Source organism: Aegilops tauschii, chromosome 4 (genome assembly GCF_002575655.3).
Source record: "Aegilops tauschii subsp. strangulata cultivar AL8/78 chromosome 4, Aet v6.0, whole genome shotgun sequence".
Classification (NCBI taxonomy): domain Eukaryota; kingdom Viridiplantae; phylum Streptophyta; class Magnoliopsida; order Poales; family Poaceae; genus Aegilops; species Aegilops tauschii.
The window spans coordinates 23,407,665-23,428,960 of NC_053038.3; the positions used below are offsets into that span (position 1 = coordinate 23,407,665).

At 42.6% G+C, this 21,296-nt stretch overlaps 1 non-coding gene and 1 pseudogene across 1 annotated transcript; both read right to left on the bottom strand.

The window, feature by feature from the left end:
* LOC109751953 (wall-associated receptor kinase 4-like) overlaps positions 1-12,586 on the bottom strand; it is a 59,337-nt pseudogene extending 46,751 nt beyond the window's left edge.
* Positions 12,587-20,501: 7,915 nt separating this feature from the next.
* TRNAC-GCA (transfer RNA cysteine (anticodon GCA)) lies at positions 20,502-20,572 on the bottom strand. Its single transcript has one exon. It is a non-coding gene; the product is annotated as a tRNA-Cys (tRNA).
* Between the last annotated feature and the right edge of the window lie 724 nt (positions 20,573-21,296).

The following is a 21,296-nucleotide window of genomic DNA, read 5'->3' on the forward strand; positions in this document are numbered from 1 at the left end:
ATGCTTTAGAGACGACTGCATTCACGTTAAATAGGGCACCATCTAAATCCGTTGAGATGATACCATATGAACTGTGGTTTGGCAAGAAACCTAAGTTGTCGTTTCTTAAAGTTTGGGGCTGCGATGCTTATGTGAAAAAGCTTCAACCTGATAAGCTCGAACCCAAATAGGAGAAATGTGCCGTCATAGGATACCCAAAGGATACTGTTGGGTACACCTTCTATCACAGATCCGAAGACGAGATATTCATTGCTAAGAAGTGAGTGGGAGGAAAGTAGAACTTGATGAGGTAATTGTACCTTCTCCCGAATTGGAAAGTAGTTTATCACAGAAATGAGTTCCAGTGATTCCTACACCAATTAGTGAGGAAGCTAATGATAATGATCATGAAACTTTAGATCAAGTTACTATCGAACCTCGTAGGTCAACCAGAGTACGTTCCGCACCAGATTGGTATGATAATCCTGTTCTGGAAGTCATGTTACTAGACCATGACGAACCTACGAACTATAAGGAAGCAATGATGAGCCCAGATTTCGTGAAATGGCTTGAGGCCATGAAATCTGAGATGGGATCCATGTATGAGAACAAAGTGTGGACTTTGCTTGACTTGCCCGATGATCGGCAAGCCATAGAGAATATATAGATCTTCAAGAAGAAGACTGACGCTTATGGTAATGTTATTGTCTACAAAGCTCGACTTGTTGCGAAACGATGAGACCTTCTCACCCGTAGCGATGCTCAAGTCTGTCCGAATCATGTTAGCAATTGCTGCATTTTATGATTATGAAATTTGGCAAATGGATATCAAAACCGCATTCCTTAATTGATATCTTAAAGAAGAGTTGTATATGATGCAACCAAAATGTTTTGTCGATCCTAAAGGTGCTAACAAAGTGTGCAAGCTCTAGCGATCCATTTATGGACTGGTGCAAGCCTCTCGGAGTTGGAATATACGCTTTGATAGTGTGATCAAAGCATATGGTTTTATACAGACTTTTAGAGAAGCCTGTATTTACAAGAAAGTGAATGGGAGATCTATAGCATTTCTGATATTATATGTGGATGGCATATTGTTGATCGGAAATGATATAGAATTTTTGGATAGCATAAAGGGATACTTGAATAATAACTTTTCAATGAAAGACCTCGGTGAAGCTGCTTATATATTAGGCATCAAGATCTATAGAGATAGATCAAGATGCTTAATTGGACATTCACAAAGCACATACCTTGATAAAGTTTTGAAGAAGTTCAAAATGGATCAGTCAAAGAAAGGGTTCTTGCCTGTGTTACAAGGTGTGAAGTTGAGTCAGACTCAATGCCTGACCACTGCAGAAGATAGAGAGAAAATGAAAGTCATTCCCTATGCCTCAGCTATAGGTTCTATCATGTATGCAATGTTGTGTACCAGACCTGATGTGTGCCTTGCTATTTGTTTATCAAGGAGGTACCAAAGTAATCCAGGAGTGGATCACTGGACAACGGTCAAGAACATCCTGAAATACCTGAAAAGGACTAAGGATATGTTTCTCGTTTATGGAGGTGACAAAGAGCTCGTCGTAAATGGTTACGTCGATGCAAGCTTTGACACTGATCCGGGTGACTCTAAGTCACAAACCGGATACGTATTTATATTGAATGGTGGAGCTGTTAGTTGGTGTAGTTCCAAGCAGAGCATCATGGCGGGATCTACGTGTGAAGCGGAGTACATAGATGCTTCGGAAGCAGCAAATGAAGGAGTCTGGATGAAGGAGTTCATATCCGATCTAGGTGTAATACCTAGTGCATCAGGTCCAATGAAATCTTTTGTGACAATACTGGAGCAATTGCCTTGGCGAAGGAATCCAGATTTCACAAGAGAACCAAACACGTCAAGAGACGCTTCAATGCCATCCGCGATCAAGTCAAGGAGGGGGACATAGAGATTTGCAAAATACATACGGATCTGAATGTTGTAGACCCGTTCACTAAGCCTCTTCCATGAGCAAAACATGATCAGCACCAAGACTCCATGGGTGTTAGAATCATTACTATGTAATCTAGATTATTGACTCTAGTGCAAGTGGGAGACTGAAGGAAATATGCCCTAGAGGCAATAATAAAGTTGTTATTTGTATTTCCTTATATCATGATAAATGTTTATTATTCGTGCTATAATTGTATTAACCGGAAACTTAGTACATGTGTGAATACATATACAAACAGAGTGTCCCTATTATGCCTCTACTTGACTAGCTCGTTAATCAAAGATGGTTAAGTTTCCTAGCCATAGACATGTGTTGTCATTTGATGAACGGGATCACATCATTAGAGAATGATGTGATGGACAAGACCCATCCGTTAGCTTAGGACTATGATCGTTTTGTTTTACTGCTATTGCTTTCTTCATGACTTATACATGTTCCTCTGACTATGAGATTATGCAACTCATGAATACCGGAGGAACACTTTGTGTGCTATCAAACGTCACAACGTAACTGGGTGATTATAAAGATGCTCTACAGGTGTCTTTGAAGGTGTTTGTCGAGTTGGCATAGACCAAGATTAGGATTTGTCACTCCGTGTATCGGAGAGGTATCTCTAGGCCCTCTCGGTAATGCACGTCACTATAAGCCTTGCAAGCAATGTGACTAATGAGTTAGTTGCGGGATGATGCATTACGGAACGACTAAAGAGACTTGCCGATAATGAGATTGAACTAGGTATGATGATACTAACGATTGAATCTCGGGCAAGTAACATACCGATGACAAAGGAAACAACGTATGTTGTTATGCGGTTTGAACGATAAAGATCTTCGTAGAATATGTAGGAGCCAATATGAGCATCCAGGTTCCACTATTGGTTATTGACCGGAGATGTGTCTCGGTCATGTCTACATAGTTCTCGAACCCGTAGGGTACGCATGCTTAACGTTCGATAACGATTTGTATTATGAGTTATGTGATTTGATGACCGAAGTTTGTTCAGAGTCCTAGATGAGATCACGGACATGACGAGGAGTCTCAAAATAGTCGAGAGGTAAAGATTCATATATTGGAAGGTTATATTCAGACACCGGAATGGTTTCGGGAAGTTTCGAATAAGTTTCGGAGAACCGGGGGTTACGGGACCCCCCCCCCCGGGAAGTTAATGGGCCATACATGGGCCTTAGTGGAGGAGAGAGGCCAGCCTAGGAGGAGGCGCGCAGCCCCCTTGCCAGTCTGAATTGGACAAGGGGTGGGGGCGGCGCCCCCCTCCTTTCCCTCTCCTACTCCTTCTCTCTTTCCCTCTTTGCTTCTCCGGAAAAGGAAAAAGGAGAGGGAATCCTACTAGGACTACGGAGTCCTATTAGGACTCCCCACACCTGGCGCGCCCCCTTGGGCCGGCCACGTCCTCCCTTCCTCCTTTATACACGTGGGAGGGTGGCACTCCAAAGGCACACATGTTGATTTCTTAGCCGTGTGCGGTGCCCCCCTTCACAGTTTACCACCTCGGTCATATCGTCGTAGTGCTTAGGCGAAGCTCTGCACCGGTAACTTCATCATCACCGTCGCCACGCCGTCGTGCTGACGGAACTATCCCTCGTCCTCAACTGGATCAAGAGCTCGAGGGATGTCATCATGCTGAATGTGTGCTGAACACCGAGGTGCCGGATGTTCGGTACTTGGATCGGTTGGATCGTGAAGACGTTCGACTACATCAACCGCGTTACAAAACGCTTCCGCTTTTGGTCTACGAGTGTACGTGGACACACTCTCCCCTCTCGTTGCTATGCATCTCCTAGATAGATCTTGCGTGATCGTAGGAATTTTTTTGAAATACTGCATTCCCCAACAATCGTGACCCGGGCTTGTAACATATAGATCTAAGTTTTGTTTGTGTCATAGAGTTTTGTAGTTATATCAACGTGGAGTCATCGTTCGTGGTCGTGCATGATGCGTGTATGATTAGTGCATGATTAGAAACGGGGGCGTCACATGTGGCGATGCCATCTTACACTGTTTTTCATCCTAGGAGGCGCTACCGTGGTCCTCCTATCTACCCCCTTCCTATCTCCAAAATGAAACGTGAAATCCCGCTAAGATTGGGCGGTGACGGTGCACCGTTCATTGTGTCCTCCCTGGAAGCGCTGCTTAGGGATGATTTGGCAGCAGGGAGGCTAGTCATAGTGGGTGTAACTTAGCAAGTAACATAACACACCCAATGGATGTTTTCTTATGTGGGAATTAGTTAATGAGGATATAGGTTTGTTGGTAACATAATATGTTACCGTAAATTAACGCAAGCCAAGGCAAAATGAGTTTACATCCTAATAAATGCAACCATCTATGATACTACTTATACAATGGTTTGCACTATGAAGATAGTAACATAGATTAGTGCCATCCCTTAAAAAACATAGACTAGTGTCATATGCATGGCACTACTCTAAGTTATTCTCCACTATGACTAGCCTGGCGGCATTGAGTCTGGGAGATTTGGGTCGCTCCGGATTTCAAGTGGCAGTTGTATTTTCATGTTTTACGTGGTTGGTAGTGTCTCCAATTCCCTCATGGGTGGTGCTCCTCGGTGGCGGCATGTGTATCTCAGTTCCGGCGGTGCGCCCCCTTTGACCCGTTGTCAGGTGATAGTGGTCCCCTTCCTAAAACTAGTAGTGCGCCGATGTTCGGGAACACACGTCTCTTCTCTTCAACAGACGACATGCCATGCATGTTCCTGAATAGCCCATGGTCTCTTCTTGATGGGGAAGCTCCTAGTGACTTTCAAGGTGCGCTCTACTGTCCTTGGTCTACAGCGGTGGTGCAGTGTGACCTCATTGCTAGGTGGTCATGCTCTTTGGTTACTACATGTATCGATAATGGCACCTCTCCACTTCTTGATGAATATCTCTCATGTATGATGGTACGGCGCCTTTCGAATCAAGGCAAGAGGGAAGGCCCCCTCTGTGGTGATAGAGAAGGAAGTTGTTTGGTTCTCGCCAACCATGTGTGTCAACCAAGTCCAAGACTCCCATTCTGTTTGTAGACATGGCCTCATCGTGCTTCTGTTGTTCATGGTCTTTGGTTCTTGAGTGCTTTGGTCTTCGGCTAGTGCAAGCAGTATTTTCCTTGCATTTTTATTTTGGGCTTGCATCTTGTGTTAAATTGTAAGTTGTCCCGGGTGCTCCCTTGTATCGTTCGGCTGATGTATGTGTGTTTCTTGTAATTCCTAGCCAGTTGATGGATTTATTAATTCAAAGCCAGGCTCGTTTTGAGTGTTTTGTCTAAAATAAACTTTTAGAGGGTGAAAGGAAAATTTGAAGGAAGATTCAAAAGAGGATTGCACTGAGAGTGGTTACTGTCATGATTATTTTATCATGTCAGATGAAGATGAAGATTGTGTTGAGATTAACAAGATCTACAAGGAGTATAAAACAAATATGAAGGATGAACAACTAAAGCACATTGATGATGTTATGCTTGATCGTGGGCCTATAGTATGGTCATCAAATAAGGTGGGGGAGGAAAATGATGGAAATGGTATGGCGTATGAAGCTCTGAATTTTCTGATTCGTTCGTTGAGATTGGCATTGGTGGTGAAGTGAAGACATTTAAGTCAAGATACATAGTGTTCAAGGACAAGGGGGTGTACCAGAGTTTACTGTTGGTTTGATATTTAATTGCAAGGATGACCCACATGAGCGGCTTGAGCTGGATGAAATTGTCATCTGCTTGCCTAGCCAAAGGATTCGTTGTTCGAATATTGGCCAATTCACTCCTGCTGCCAAATTCACCATCAATGTTGCCACTCTAGAGTTAATGTGCCGTAGTGAAGGGGAGAGGGGGAGAGGGGGAGATACAAGCTCTTTTGGGTCACTCAACTAACGTGGTAGTCAGAACCTGGTGAACTGTCCAGTTTTAGTCAAAAGTCAAAATTGTGTCCATGTCGGCAGGAAACCACCTAAAGCGGCACAATGGACTCAACTTATCAACTTTTTTAGGGTTGAGGAGCTTAGGTTTGCTGGTTTTAGTGTTGATGCTATACTTTCTAGAGAGTTTAGGGATGAAAAATATAATTTTCTCATTTTCTAAATATTTGTAAGTGTGAGAGCAACATTAGTGCGCAATAAAGAGTGATGAGGAAGATCAGACCTCTGCAGCCATCCTTGAGGTAGGGATTTCCTTGAAAGCCGGACGAACACTTACAACGATATCCCATAAATATTGCCCCATGGGTGACGTTTAGGCAATAGCTCTGGGAACTACGACATGCATACATAGTATCCTTTTGCTTAGCTGTTTCACATGTTAAATTGGCAATCGCCCACTTTATAACAATGTGATCGTATTCCATAGAGAAGTCAAATTGATCTTCCATAGGTTCCTCCAATTCCTCTCCATTATTGTCAGTCTTGACTAATGTTGCCTCTTTTTCATTACTTCCATTCACAATGTTGCCAGCAGTTAGAGTCCCATCTTCCACGGAGACACCAGTCACCTGATATTGTGTACCTTCTGAGACAGAAACTGTGAGAGTACCAGATGTACAATTAAGATGAAATACTTCATGTGCAAAACATCCTTCTTCGATCCCAAAGGGGAAGGGAACAATAATGGGTCCACATGATGTGGTACAGTTTTCTTTGGACTTCGGGTTATAGTCTGCGCCAAGGTAGATAGACACAAAAAGTAAGAACACGAGGCTGAAGGCTAAATGGAAGGGAATTTTAAATCATTTTGTAGAAAACATAGGGCCGGAAGCACCTTGGATGCATCCATCTAAAATGTAAGGGTTGCCTTGTCCATAAGAAGAGCAGTGACATAGGTACCCACCAGATGAGGAATTCTGGCAACTACTACCGTTGCTACAAGCATAGCTTGTGTAGTTCATCTGTGCACTTGCACAGCTTGGTTGGTCGATGATGGTAATACTAATTATCGCAGAAGGAGCATCATCAATTGAGTTCCAACTTGAGAAAATATTGGTTGTATTATCTCTTACATAACTCTCATCATCTGACACTAGAGCCATGATGCCAGGGTGCAACCAATCTGATTGTGTTGCAGTAGTATTAGTGCTGACAAGTTTTGCACGAAAAGCCTGGCAGGTCCGTTGGTAATGGGATGATGCAGCATCCCTTTCCATTACAAGGTCCTTCAGTCGGTGCTTTCTCGCTGACGCATCTACTCATACAAGAACCAACCATGTCGCCCGTACCATACTCAAAAAGGGTGATGTCAAAATCACAACCAGCTACGTACAAAGCACTATCACTAGTAATACTAATACCTTTAGCAGGGGCCTCCCATGACATGTGGTAGGTATTTGTACCTGGCCTCGTTGTGTGGTTGAAGATTATAGGGCTGAAAGCAATGCCGTAGTTGGAGTTCTTGCCAGTGACCTGGATAGAGCTGCTGCCTAGAAAGAGCTTGGGATGCTTGGTGGAGTGGTTGCAGGTGAGATCGAAGCCTTGACGGAAGCAGCCGGGCCCTATACCGAAGGGATATGGGATGTCAACATCCCCACACCTTGGGATGCAGTGAGCCAAGGAATCATTAGAAGGGATCTGCAGGATCCCTCCGACGGCTCTGTAAAACAAAGAAGAAATAGATTGGATCGGCGCACCCAACATGGTGGCCTTGAGATGTATTTATATGGGTGCAACTAGGGCACAGATTACAGGTGGTTACAGGAGATAAGTACAATATTAACAGACTCCTATATCCTAACAATATACTATTTAACATCCCCTTTCAATTTGAACTTCCTTCGCGAAGATTCACATTGTGTCTATTTGAGACAAAAGGCGCCTCAGCTAGTGGTTTGGTGAAGATGTCAGCAACCTGTTCCTTGGAAGAGATGAACCTAACATCCAACGCTTTGGCTGCAACTCTTTCGCGAACAAAATGGAAATCAACCTCTATATGCTTGGTTCTGGCATGAAACACTGGATTTGCAGACAAACAAGTGGCACCTAGGTTATCACACCACAATATTGGAGGTCGTGACATAAAGACTCCAGGTTCTCCAAGAACTGACTGTATCCAGATTATCTCAGTTGTGCCATTGACAATGGCCTTGTACTTAGACTCGGTGCTGGATCGTGAGACTGTGGCCTGCTTTCTGGAGCTCCAAGAGACAAGGTTGGGACCAAGAAAAACCGCAAACCCTCCTGTAGACCTGCGATCGTCACTGCATCTAGCCCGGTCCGCGTCGGAGAAGCAACTCAACACCATTGAAGGTGAATTGCGGATAGACTGACTCATACCACGAGCGTACTTCAAATACCTCAAGATCCTTTTAGCTGCCGAAAAATGTGCAGTCGTTGGTGCGTGAAGAAACTGACAAACACGATTCACAGAAAAGGAAATATCCGGCCTGGTCAACGTCAAATACTGAAGTGCTCGAACCAGACTACGGTATTTAGTACTATCATCCTGAGAGAGAGATGCCCCACTATCTTTGCTGATCTTCTCACTTGAGGGCATGGGATTAGTGGAGACCTTACAATTTTCCATGTTAGCACGGTGAAGAATGTCACCAATGTACTTCTGTTGAGAGAGCACAATCCCCTGTGGCGACGACTTCACCTCAACTCCAAGGAAAAAATGCAAGGGACCAAGATCCTTGAGAACAAACGTGGCATGAAGATCAACAAGTAACTTGGTCGTTGCAGTAGGCGATGAGCTGGCCACAATGATGTCATCCACATAGACAAGCATGAACATGGTGACACTGCCACGATGAAAAATGAATAGAGAAGTGTCTGCTTTAGAGGCCACAAAACCAAGTTGAAGCAGGCGAGAACTTAACTGAGAATACCAGGCTCTGGGAGCCTGTTTAAGTCCATATGTAGCTTTCCTCAGCTTGGACAAATACCAAGGAGCAGTAGGATCCACAAATCCAGGAGGTTGTCGCATATACACATGTTCCTGAAGAACTCCATGAAGAAAGGCATTATGAACATCCAACTGGGGCAGACACCAACCTTGAGAGACAGCAATGTAAAGAACTAGGCAAACAGTAACTGGTTTAACAACCGGACTGAACGTGTCATCATAATCGAGACCATAGCGTTTCTTGAACCCTTTGGCAACAAGATGATCCTTGTGACGATCCACAGTGCCATCAGCCTTGTACTTTACTTTAAAAACCCATTTGCAGTCGATCACATTGACATGAGGTGGTGGTGGAACTAAGGTCAATGTACCATTGTGACGAAGAGCATCGAGCTGAAACTGCATAGCGGCACGCCAAGCTGGAGATGCCATGGCCTCACGATGATCACGGGGTTCCCTGGGGACCAGAAACACACGGCGGGATGGATCATAGTTGACAGTACCATCCGTACGGTGTGCAACTTTGCAAGTGTGATCACTTGTGCAGTCACCATTGCATGAGCAGGAGATGCAGTAGACCCAGGCACAGAGGATCCAGGAGCGGCAGCCAAGGAGGGAATCATATCCTCCTGGGATCCCGTGTGGCCAGCAGGCGCAGGAGGAGAATCCAGCGGCGATCCCGAGGAGGGACCAGGGGACGCAGGCGCGCCTGTCGCGGAACAGGGCCGGCCCACTGGCTGGCGATCGGGCACGTGGACAGCAGCGTGTGGCGAGTCAGGGCGGAGGGAACCAGGCCAGTGGCGGGCCCCACCACTGAGAAGGATGGGGCGGGCGGAGGGGCGACCGGGCCGTCGAAGGCCGCCACGTGGGCCAGCTGATGAGGCGCCTCCCCGCGGTCACCTGGCGCATCGCTGTCGCTTTCGGGAGAGGCTACGCGATCTGAGGCCGGATCAGCTCCGGATCCTATGCCCGGATCTTCCTGGGACGCGGGAGCGCCTCGCACACCTGGGATCTTCCGCATCGGAGGAGATCCTGCATCTAGGTTAGAAGACATAGCAGATATAAGATATTTCATGTGGTCATGCGGGAATGAAAGGATGGTTTGTTCTGCAACGTGAGGTGGTATGGGAGAGGCAGACGGTTTGGCAAAAGGAAAAACTTTTTCATCAAACGTGACATCTCGAGAGATATAAACACGAGTTGTGCGTAGATGAAGACATTTATACCCTTTATGATGGATGCTGTAGCCAACAAACACACACTGTTGGGACCGAAAGGCGAGTTTGTGTGTGTCGTAGGGACGCATGTTGGGCCAGCAAGCGCAACCAAACATACGAAGCGACGTGTAGTCTGGTTTGGTGTTGAATAATTTTTCCATAGGACTAAGGTTGCCAATGACACGACTAGGGAGTCGATTGATAAGATAACATGCTGAGAGATAGGCCTCATCCCGAAAACGTAGCGGCATAGATGCATGTGATAGTAAAGAGAGCCCCAACAATATGAAGGTGTTTCCTTTCAGCTGAACCATTTTGCTGGTGTGTGTGTGGGCAAGAAACATGATGCATAATGCCAAGTTGACGAAAAAACATGTTTCTAAGCTTCTCGTACTCCCCACCCCAATCGGATTGAACACATAAAATCTTGCGAGATAGAAGGCGTTCAACATGAGCAAGGAAGTCACGAAAAACATCAAACACATCACATTTTCTTTTGAGAAGATAGATCCACACAAACTTACTATAATCATCGATAAAAGAGACATAGTACTGGAACCCACCAGATGATGTTTTGGCAGGTACCCACACATCAGAAAAAATAAGTTCTAAAGGGAAGGAAGAAACACTTGAGGATCTAGGAAAAGGAAGCTGGTGTGCTTTGCCTTGTTGACACGCGTTACACACATGGGTCATAGACCGACTAGAGGAAACTAGTTTATTGGATGATAAAACGTGCTGAACGACTTGAGTGGATGGGTGGCCAAGCCTTGCGTGCCAATCTTCAGCTGACAACCTAACAGAAGACAAAGCATGATCAGATGATGGCCGAATGGGGTAAAGCCAGTTTTCACATCTGCCTTGAAGAAGAACCCTCTTGGTGGTCAAATCCTTCATAAGAAAATGAGTAGGGTAATACTTTAGATAAGCATGATTATCAACGGCAAGACGATTGACAGAGAGAAGGTTCTTGTCAACATTAGGAACATGCAAGATATTGCGAAGTTTGAGATTAGAAGAGGGAGTAGGAAGAATTGCATGACCACGATGAGCTATGTGCAAACCTGATCCGTCAGCTGTGTGGATGCTGTGTCTTCCTAGGTACTTCTCCCGGACCGTGAGGCAATCCAGATCGCCGGTGATGTGGTCCCTGGCCCCGATGTCAGTGAACCAAGCAGGGTCACCTAGGATGGAAGGAGGAGAAGCAGTAGCAAGCCCGGCCATCTTGGACTCTTGAGGTTGGAACGCATGGTTGTAGCGCTGGCCGCACTCCCAGGCATAGTACCCAGGGCCGCGGCAGAGCTGACGCTAGACGCGGTTGTCGCCCCGGTCACCGTAGTCACCGCGATCACCGTCACGGTTGCCACCAAAATCACCTTGTTGGCGCGTGCCGCCGCCACCGCGGTTCCCGCGATCGCCACCGCGAGAATTGTTGTTGTAGCTGCCGCGATCTTCGGAGTTGCCGCGGCCCTTGCCGCGGCAGTTGCCCTTGCCCCGATTGGTGTTGTTGTTGGTGTTGCCGTTGGGGTCCCGGGCGACGTAGTTGACGGAGGAGCCGCCATGCTGGAGATGAAGACGAGCAGCGTTGTACTCGCGGCGCCGTTCGAAGGAAATCGCGTGGGAGTAGAACTCACCAAGCATCATGTCCTCGGGACGGGTGGTGTATGCTGTGATGAGGGGCTCGTAGTCGCTGTCGAGACCGGTGATGACGGCGGTGATGATGTCCTCTTCATGCATGGGGCGGCCAATAGCGGCGAGCTGGTCGGCGTTGGCACGGATCTTGGCGAAGCAGTCCGCCATGGAAAGGGTTCCCTTCCTGAAGACGGCCATGTCTAGTTTGATCTGGACGATGCTGGCGCGGCAGTGGGTGGTGTACATCTCCTCGACATGAGCCCAGATGGAACGAGAGGTTTCCAGCCGATGCACCTGCTGAAATACCTCATCAGAGAGAGAGGCAAGGAGATAGCTGAGGACGATCTGATCCTGGCGGAACCAGGTGGCATACTCCGGATTGGGAGCGCAAACCCCCTTGTCCTCGGGGTCCAGAAGCTAGGGAGGAGCCGGGAGAGTGCCATCGACGTAGCCCGTGGCACCGGCTATGCGCAGAGGGGAAGGACTTGAGCCTTCCAAAGGAGGAAATTGGAGGTGGTGAGTTTGGCGGTGATCAGGATGGCGGAGGGAGGTGGAACGGCAGAAGCCGGTGGCCCATTGAAAGCGGCGGGCAGGAAGAGCATGGTTAGGGCAGAGGAAGTGGAAGCGGAAGCCGTAGGGGAGCCCATTGTGCGATCAAGCGGGTAGGCCTGATACCATGTAAAACGAAGAATAAATAGATTGGATCGACGCACCCAACATGGTGGCCTTGGGATGTATTTATATGGGTGCAACTAGGGCACAGATTACAGGTGGTTGCAGGAGATAAGTACAATATAAACAGACTCCTATATCCTAACAATATACATTTTAACAGGCTCCAGATAATGTGGCCGACGTTTGCGGTGCAGCTGCCGAGAACATCAGCACAAAAGACATGTCGATGAGTATCTTCACTATTAGAAAAAAGGCCATTTGTCCTAGTTCGTAAGGCCCATCTGTCCCGGTTGTGGAACCGGGACTAAAGGGTCGTTACTAATGCCCTAGGCCTTTAGTCCCGGTTCTTATACGAACCGGGACAGATGGGCCTCCACGTGACCACTGCGGCGAGCCCAGGCAGGAGGGCCTTGGTTCCCGGTTGGTAGCACCAACCGGGACCAATAAGCGTCCACGCGTCAGCATTTCAAGGGCTGGGGTTTTGTTTTTTTAAAGGAGGTGGTTTAGGGGTTTTGGGGGTTAATTTAGGTTGTTAGTTAGCTAATAGAGAGATGTGTCCCCTCTTATCTCCGTGCTACTGCTACTGCTATGCCTAAACATGACTTAGATTGAAGTGAAGGCAACATGTGGTGCATGTCGAAAGTAATACTAATCCTAACTTGATCAAGTTTGGATTGTACTACTTTTGACATGCACCACATGCATGTTGCCTTCACTTGAATCCAATCCATCTTCATTTCACCCACTGATATATAATAACTCTTCATGCTCGCATCATGCATCATCATAATAATAGTCCTACTAATCATCATCATACAACTTCTACTCGTTATTAATAACAAGTCATACGATCATCATCCTCATAGTCATCCAACCAACCCTACTTAATTGTTCTTAGCACATGATCATCAGTATTAGGTAGGACCTAAATACCCTCTTTAAGGTAAAATAGCATAAAACAATATAGACCATGACTCTCCATTATGGAGAATGGAGATCATCATGTCTCCAATTCTTGCGTTTCGCTTCCTTTTGCTTCCAAGAACCTCCTTACGACTGTCCATACATTTTTCCATTCTTTGATTAGCATGTCTCCACTTCTTTTAGAAATCCGGTATGGATAGTTGAGATTCGTAGGATGGCCTGGTTGTATGTTCAAAACATGAAGGCTACCATTCTGATACATCAATGAGGCACACAATCCATCGGGATTCTCTGTTGAAAAACATAGTAATAACTTCATAGTTAGCAATGATGTACTAGTTTTAGAAGTAGGCAAAAGATGCACGGATGTCGTAATAGTAAAAAATCTTACCAGGGTATCTCCATGGTAGTTACCGTAGTTCAACACGTGCACTAGTGACACGTATTGACCATAATGTTGAGGAGTTTGATTGCAGATATTTTAATTCTCAAGATCAGTACAAAATGTCAGATGATTTTTCTCCTGATAAGTTAATTCGGAGCCATCGATGTAGTTGGTTTTGTCTACCATCTTCCGCACATTCTTTGACGAATGAAAATAAGCTGTCAACTATTTTGAAATAAACAATATAAATTAGTTAATAACTATGTTTGAGAAACTCACATAGCGGTACAACTGGAAGCGTATCAACAAGGACCCAAATGTCCATATTGTCTTGGTCGATGTCAGGATCACCAAGATCCATGGTGATAAGCATACCCTCATAAAAACGATACATCATGCAAAGTGCTTCCCAATTTTTGCAACCAAAATGGGTTACGCTCTCAGAATTATACAGATTTACTTCAAAATCCATACCATGATGAGTCCTTAGGTGAATTTTCTTTGTTTCATAATTTTCATGGTCTTCAAAATCCATCCTCTCCAAGACATAGCGTCTTGCATGGCATGGGATAAGCTACTCGAATTGTAAAAGATGAAAATTACATGTTGAAATAGTTGAAGTCATGCTTAATTACGAAAAAACACTTGTCGTCGTTGCGTACCGTTTCAACATCGAAGGTCTCCTCAAGCTTAATGCTGAAGCGCCAATCTTCGTCCAGGCGAGGCCTGTCGCACAGACCTCGATCGTCGTGGCACCAGCTGCACTCCCCCGGGAGACTTTCGTCGTGCGATGACGACATTACCTACGTTCATAATTCAAAGATTAAACTTGTACAATTAAATATATGTACTACAAAAACTAAAATAGATCATTGTTATTCATCACGGGTTGACTATCGGTCTGTCGAGTCTTTCCTTGAAAACTCTTAGCTCACGTGGTGTATACATTCGACCATTGGTGATGGTCGCTCCTCCTTTCATCCCCGAGTGCATTACACCGAAATGTCTAGCACACGGGAATGAAGGAGAAGCGACCCCACGACAACAGTCGGGATTCTTCGTCCTCTCATATATATATGGTGGAACTCTCCCTCACTGATTCCTCTCTGACATTTGCAACCGTCGGTGATGGTAGCTCCTCCTTTCGTTCCCGAGTGCATTACACTAAATTGTCTAGCACATGGGAACAAAGGAGAAGCTACCCCCACGACAACAGTCGGGATTCTTCGTCCTCTCATATATGGTGGAGACTCGACAGACTTAAAGTCAACCCTCGAGGTCGTTTAATTATCTTTCTAAAAAAGGATTTGGCTGGTCTCACCTCGAGGTCGGAGGGGGTCGGTGACGGGGATGACAGCGGGGATGATGGAGGGGGGTCCTAGATTTCTGCGAAAACAATAACCCTATAAGCTATCAACTAATCATATGCATACGCCTTGCATAGTGCTCTCCAATTTTAGCATTCAAAGTAGGAGTAGTTTTCCAATTTGAGCATTCAATAAGCAAAATCAAATCGCAAAATAAAGTAGTATACAAATTAGGATACATTGAATTATAAGCAAAACTACATCATCTCTTGAGTTCGTACATCGTCAAATATTATCACTAATACACCTCGAATACTATCATACATATAGCATCGCTACTACAGCTAGAACCGTAGCGCCCGACGGGTATCTGCGCGGGTGGTGGACACCCAAAGAGAAGGACCTGCCAGGTATTGTCGAACCTGCCCTCCAACGCAACCATGTAGCGACGGACGTGCTCGTCCTCCTCGCTGACACGGTGACGTACCACCTCCGCGGTGTCCAGAAGCCTCGGCACCGTCACTGGCACACGCGATCGCCACCAAACAAGGATCGGGTCAACGACAGGCTCGCTCCTCACCAACCTACGCCCCCGGAATGTAGCACCTCCCAATACCAGCCCGGCGGAGCCCAATTCCGGACATGGCCCCTCTGATTAAGCCGGCCTCCTCCGCCGAGTCGACGACGAGGATGCGGGATAGGCATCGTCGACGTCGATGCGGGAATAATTGCTTGAACTAAAAAAATAAACTAGTTCTATTAATTTTCGTGCTAAAAAACTACTTCTATAGTAAAATAAAGTAGTATTATTAAATCAACTAGTTCAACTACTAATTAAGCACTCACTAAAAATAAACTACTTCTATAGTAAAATAAAGTAGTTTTATTAGATCAAGTAGTTCAAAGCACTTACTACAAATAAAATAAAGTAGTACTTACTAAAAATAAACTAGTTTAACTAGTTCTATTATTTATCGACCCCCCCCTCATGTCGAAGTTATCAGTCAGGGTGTACGTATATCGACAACGACATAACCGATAAAAAATAAGAAGAGGAAGAAGAAGAAAAAAAAGAGGAGAATAAGAAAGGAATAGAGGAGAAGATCGAAGAAAAAAAAAGAAGAAAAAAAAGAGGAGAAGAAGAAAGGAATAGAGGAGAAGAAGAAAAAATAGAATAGACTGCTAAATTGTTTTGTTATTCCTTTTTTCCTTTTCTTTTTTGTCCAGTATTGAACAAAAAAGAAATTATGGAAGATGTTTTCTTCCCCCATTAAGTCCGAGCCATAGAGTAAGAGTGAGATGAGTCTTCCAAATTCATCATAGACTTTCCCTATGGCTTGATAGAAGTAAGCAGCAAAGAGTCGTAACTTAAAGAAAAAAACGGACAGGGTCGACAGATTTACCTGATGTAAAGAAGATCCTAAAAGTCTCTGATTAGTCGACTCTCTCCATTTAACACTTTCCTCTCTCTCCTTTTTGCACTGACTCAATTCTAGTTTATTAGATTCTTGTTTAAAAGAATGAAAATAGTTCAACAGAACTAAGAACACATAAAAAATAGCATAGAAGATCATGGCCATTACCAAAAGTTCCTCCGAAGGATCCTATATCCTATTGGGTATCTCTTCCCCGCCTTTTCCCGCTAGGATCAGAAATCTTATATTTTCCATATCCATATACCGTTGAATCCTTGGGGTTCCAGAATCCGCCAATTTTACTAGTCTTCCAAAACGGAAAACCCTGAACCAAGAAGAGTTGGATATGTTATGTAGGGTATATTTTTTTATTAATTTTATTTTGAGCTCTCAAGATATCAATATATACATATACAATCTCTACATAATGTCTCTCTCTCTATCACTATATATATTATATATATATAATATGTACATTATGCAGTAGACCCATAATGGGAAATCCAAGTGGCTAATTTTTGAATTAAATAAAAAGCCCTTTTAACTCAGTGGTAGAGTAATGCCATGGTAAGGCATAATTCATCGGTTGAAATCTGATAAAGGGCTTTTTAAATTAGTGGTAGAGTAATCTCGTGCTAAGACGTAAGTCGTTGGTTCAAATCTGATAGAGTACTTTTGTACTAAATTGATTCACTTTTTTTCTTTGTTTTTGAAACTTTCTCTATATTTTTAGAGAATTTTATGACTTAGTGCGGGATGGATGCATTTTTGGTCTGAACACTAAATGAAGCACGGAGAATTAATCTATAATGATCAACTAAAAAAATCCTAGATGAAAACATAACAGAAAAGTTGGAAAAACTCTTTGCTTTGGATCTATTTATACTTTTCGAGTATATTGACAATTCCAAAAAACTGCTCATACTATGATTATAGTATAATCACGAGCGGTTGTATATGGCCCTATCGTCTAGTGGTTCAGGACATCTCTCTTTCAAGGAGGCAGCGGGGATTCGACTTCCCCTAGGGGTAGGGTGTATTATGAAAGGAGGTTAATCATAGATTAGCAGAAACCCTAGAATAAATTCTTCCTGGGTCGATGCCCGAGTGGTTAATGGGGACGGACTGTAAATTCGTTGACAATGTCTACGCTGGTTCAAATCCAGCTCAGCCCAAACCAAAAATCTTGGGCTTCGTGAGTATGAACTAAATCCTTTTGTTTTTCTTCCATAAAATAAAATGTCTGATCTATAGAAATAAAAGATAAAGAAAAAAGGGATTTTTTTTCTAATCCATATCTCTCTCATTCCTTTCTTACAAACAAAAGAGTTTTTCTTATTGAAGGCAGGATTATTATCCATTTTTAGTGATAAGAAATCATGACTCACTAGTTATGTCACTCTCACTATACCCACGTATAATATAATATGTGGGTATGTAGTATATGATTCGTCTATTTCTTAGAGTATGAAAGACGAATCGAATCTTCTTATGGTTCTATTTAAGAATGGGTATGCCATACACCCCGCGGGGATTGTAGTTCAATTGGTCAGAGCACCGCCCTGTCAAGGCGGAAGCTGCGGGTTCAAGCCCCGTCAGTCCCGAACTAGGGTTCAATGAATGGAGAAATTGATATTTCCTTTTTCCATGAAAAAAGGGGCAGGGAGCAAGATCAAATACACACAGGGCACCCTTACTTCACTTTTTTATTTTGCATCTCTCATTAAAGAGGGAGGGAAGGCATATAGGAATTTTTTTCACTACTCCCGATCGATAAAGATAAAGAAAGACACACATACGATATGTGGATTAGTAGAATTTAGGATATTATATTACTCTATCTTTCTTTATGATGACACCATCCTCATCTTAACTATTCCACTCTTATGGAATAGAGTACCGGTATTTTACTGGAATCCATACATAAATCATATTCCCTTTTTATTTCAGACCTCTTTTCGCCATCTCACTTCTACTGCTTATTTGGATGTCTATGTGACCCATAGAAAGTTGGTCATATAATACATACATAATTGTATGTATAACTATAAGAAAAAGGAAGGGAAATTGTATAAGATTAAGAAAGTTAAGATTAAGAAAGCTCGTGGGTTAGAGATATAGAAAAGAAAAAGTAGAAAAGGATTAGAAAAGAGGGAATTCCTAATCCAATCAAAAACCCCATTTTGGACTTAGTGTGGATAGAGGATCTTCCTATGTTATACTATATAACTCTCATCCGTGAAATATAACTCTCATCCATGAATTGATTTGATAGATCCGATATTCATAATATTGAATTGATTCAGTATTATCAGAATGCAAGCCCTACCCTTGAATTTACAAGATACCCCTTTTTCCTCTCCATGGGATTACATCCCGAGTTATTGTGAAAATAAAAAATGAAGAGGTTATGGAAGTCAATATTCTCGCATTTATTGCTACTGCACTGTTCATTCTAGTTCCTACTTCTTTTTACTTATTATTTATGTAAAAATAGTCAGCCAAAATAATTAATTGGAATTAATCATTGAAGAAATTAAAAAGGGATTAAATAAAAAAACCAAGTCTTAAATGAAAGGATCTGGTTGGAATCTTAAAGTGTGGTGGAAAGAACTACATATAGTTTTTTCTACCACACTTTAGATTCTTTCTATTATATTATCTTTGAATCTACATAGAATAGATTAGTAGATTGAAATAGTTAAGTAGTCTAATTCAATTTCTTTTTTCATTGCATCCACTTAATTTCAATCAGGTCAAAATAAAAAATCTAAGACAATTCTTGACCAAAGAATCCATGGAAGGAAAGAAAAAATATATTAAGAATAGACTATAGTAAAAAGTAAAAGGAAATGGAAAATGTGTGATATGCCTTGAATAGTTCTGTGCAAGAAAGTCTAATTTTCTTATGTATAGAACTATTTTTAACCATTCGTCATTTCTAGTAGAAATTCTGAATTGGTATAATGGCTCTTTCTTACATTACAACTTACAATACAAGAGTTTCTTACAAGAGTGAAACAAAACTAAAGAAAAAGATTAAAGAATAACGTTAGACAAAATGATTAATGCAAAATGATCCATTAAAGAAAAGAATTGATACAACAATTTTATTACTTAATCAATTAGTAGTATCCTTAGAGTCCACTCCTTCCCCATACTACTAGTGAAAGAGAAAATGCAAAGACTACCATTAAAGCAGCCCAAGCGAGACTTACTATATCCATCTAAATTATGTCTCCTATTTCTATGAAGGGATTATTCTACTATTGATCAATAATCATAGTGGAATCAAGGGTACAGAGTCAAAAAGGGATTCCGCCCTAAGGCCATGGATCAATCAGTTCAAGGAATTTACTCCTAACAAATTCTTATAGGAATTCTGGTAGAATTAGAGAGCATTAAAAATACGATACTATAGCCCTTTTTTCCTTAAAAAAGAAAGAGTACGGGAATGATGTCCTGAATAGAAGAAGCGGGAATAGGAAGATTTTTTTATTCCTTTTGTTACTCTTTTTTTAAGCAAAGGACGCCCGAATATACCATAAAATTATCGATAGACAAATATTTATTGGATCTGAACCCTCCAGCCTTGCTTTGTATCATTCTATGAAAGAATGAAGAGATTTTATCCATGACACAACTCCTAAATTGATTTTTGATCGACCGATTTAATCTGATTGTCGTTAGAATTAAGTAGTCCTTACTTTAGTGTATGTAGGTAACATAAGATGTATGATAAAAAATGTATAATAATTAGTAAGTCTTCATATTCTTTCGTGGAGTCCCTTCTTGAATCTTAGATTGAAAAAAAGAATGCCCCTTAGGAACCTTTCTTTGGATACCAAGATTTCTGACATCTTATCCTCGTATTTTAAAATTATCAAATCGAATCTCAATTAACAACCAATTCAAGTTCATATAATAAAAGAATAAGGAAACACTACCTCACCCCTATTGATAACCATTTTGGCCACTACTGTCAAAACAAACCCTAACCCTACTTTGAGGATAGAACTATGGTATGGTTTCTCTAAACCCAGTATTGGCAGGCCCAGTTACTCTCTTGGCCGAATTTATGCGAAGTAAAAATTTATCGAATTCGATCAGCAATACAAAAAAACCTAAGTATTTGATTGATCAGGCGGCACCCAGATTTGAACTAGGGATAAAGGATTTGCAGTCCCCTGCCTTACCGCTTGGCCATGCCGCCAAAAAATCCGATAAAAAATCTAGAAAACAGCAAGTATTCATCCACATTTTCTTACGAAAAGCCCCTTTTATTTTCAATATAATTCTACTTACTTTTTTCCAATCTTTTTCAAAAAATCTATTCCTGCTTTTTTTGATCCAGTTTCTATTATTCTCCTCGATAGATTCTATCTTAAAACATACATTGTTAACACAATAAAACTTCCCATTTCTTTCTATTGAGATGAAAAAGAAGAAAAAGTGGATTTCTATTCATAGGCTGCAAAATTCAGAATAAATTGGAACCGTTAACTAGAATTCTCTTCTTTTTATTGCAGTAGTGAACTACTCTTAAATCGGTATTATCTCCCCCCTTCAATGGCATAATAAAATATTATGGCTTTATGCTTAATTCGTGTATAGGTAAGCTTTAGGTCCGAACAACATTATTATCCAAAGATCCCCTTTATGTACATATCTCTATGGGGAATCATGCTTTAATTTTTCAAAGTATTAAATTAAATATCTTGAATAAAAAAAGGAAATTTGCTCTGATATAGAGTATAACCTGACTATCTTGGCCTACCCAAGTGAAATTACGATAAAAGAAAAGCATGGATATGGGGAGAGGTGGATAACTAGATTGGCATGTACTTAAAAAAGGGACTTACTTTATTTTAGAATTCCACAATGAAATACTGAATTTTCTAGCAATTATACTACTCCGATCCGAAATAAAAAAGAAC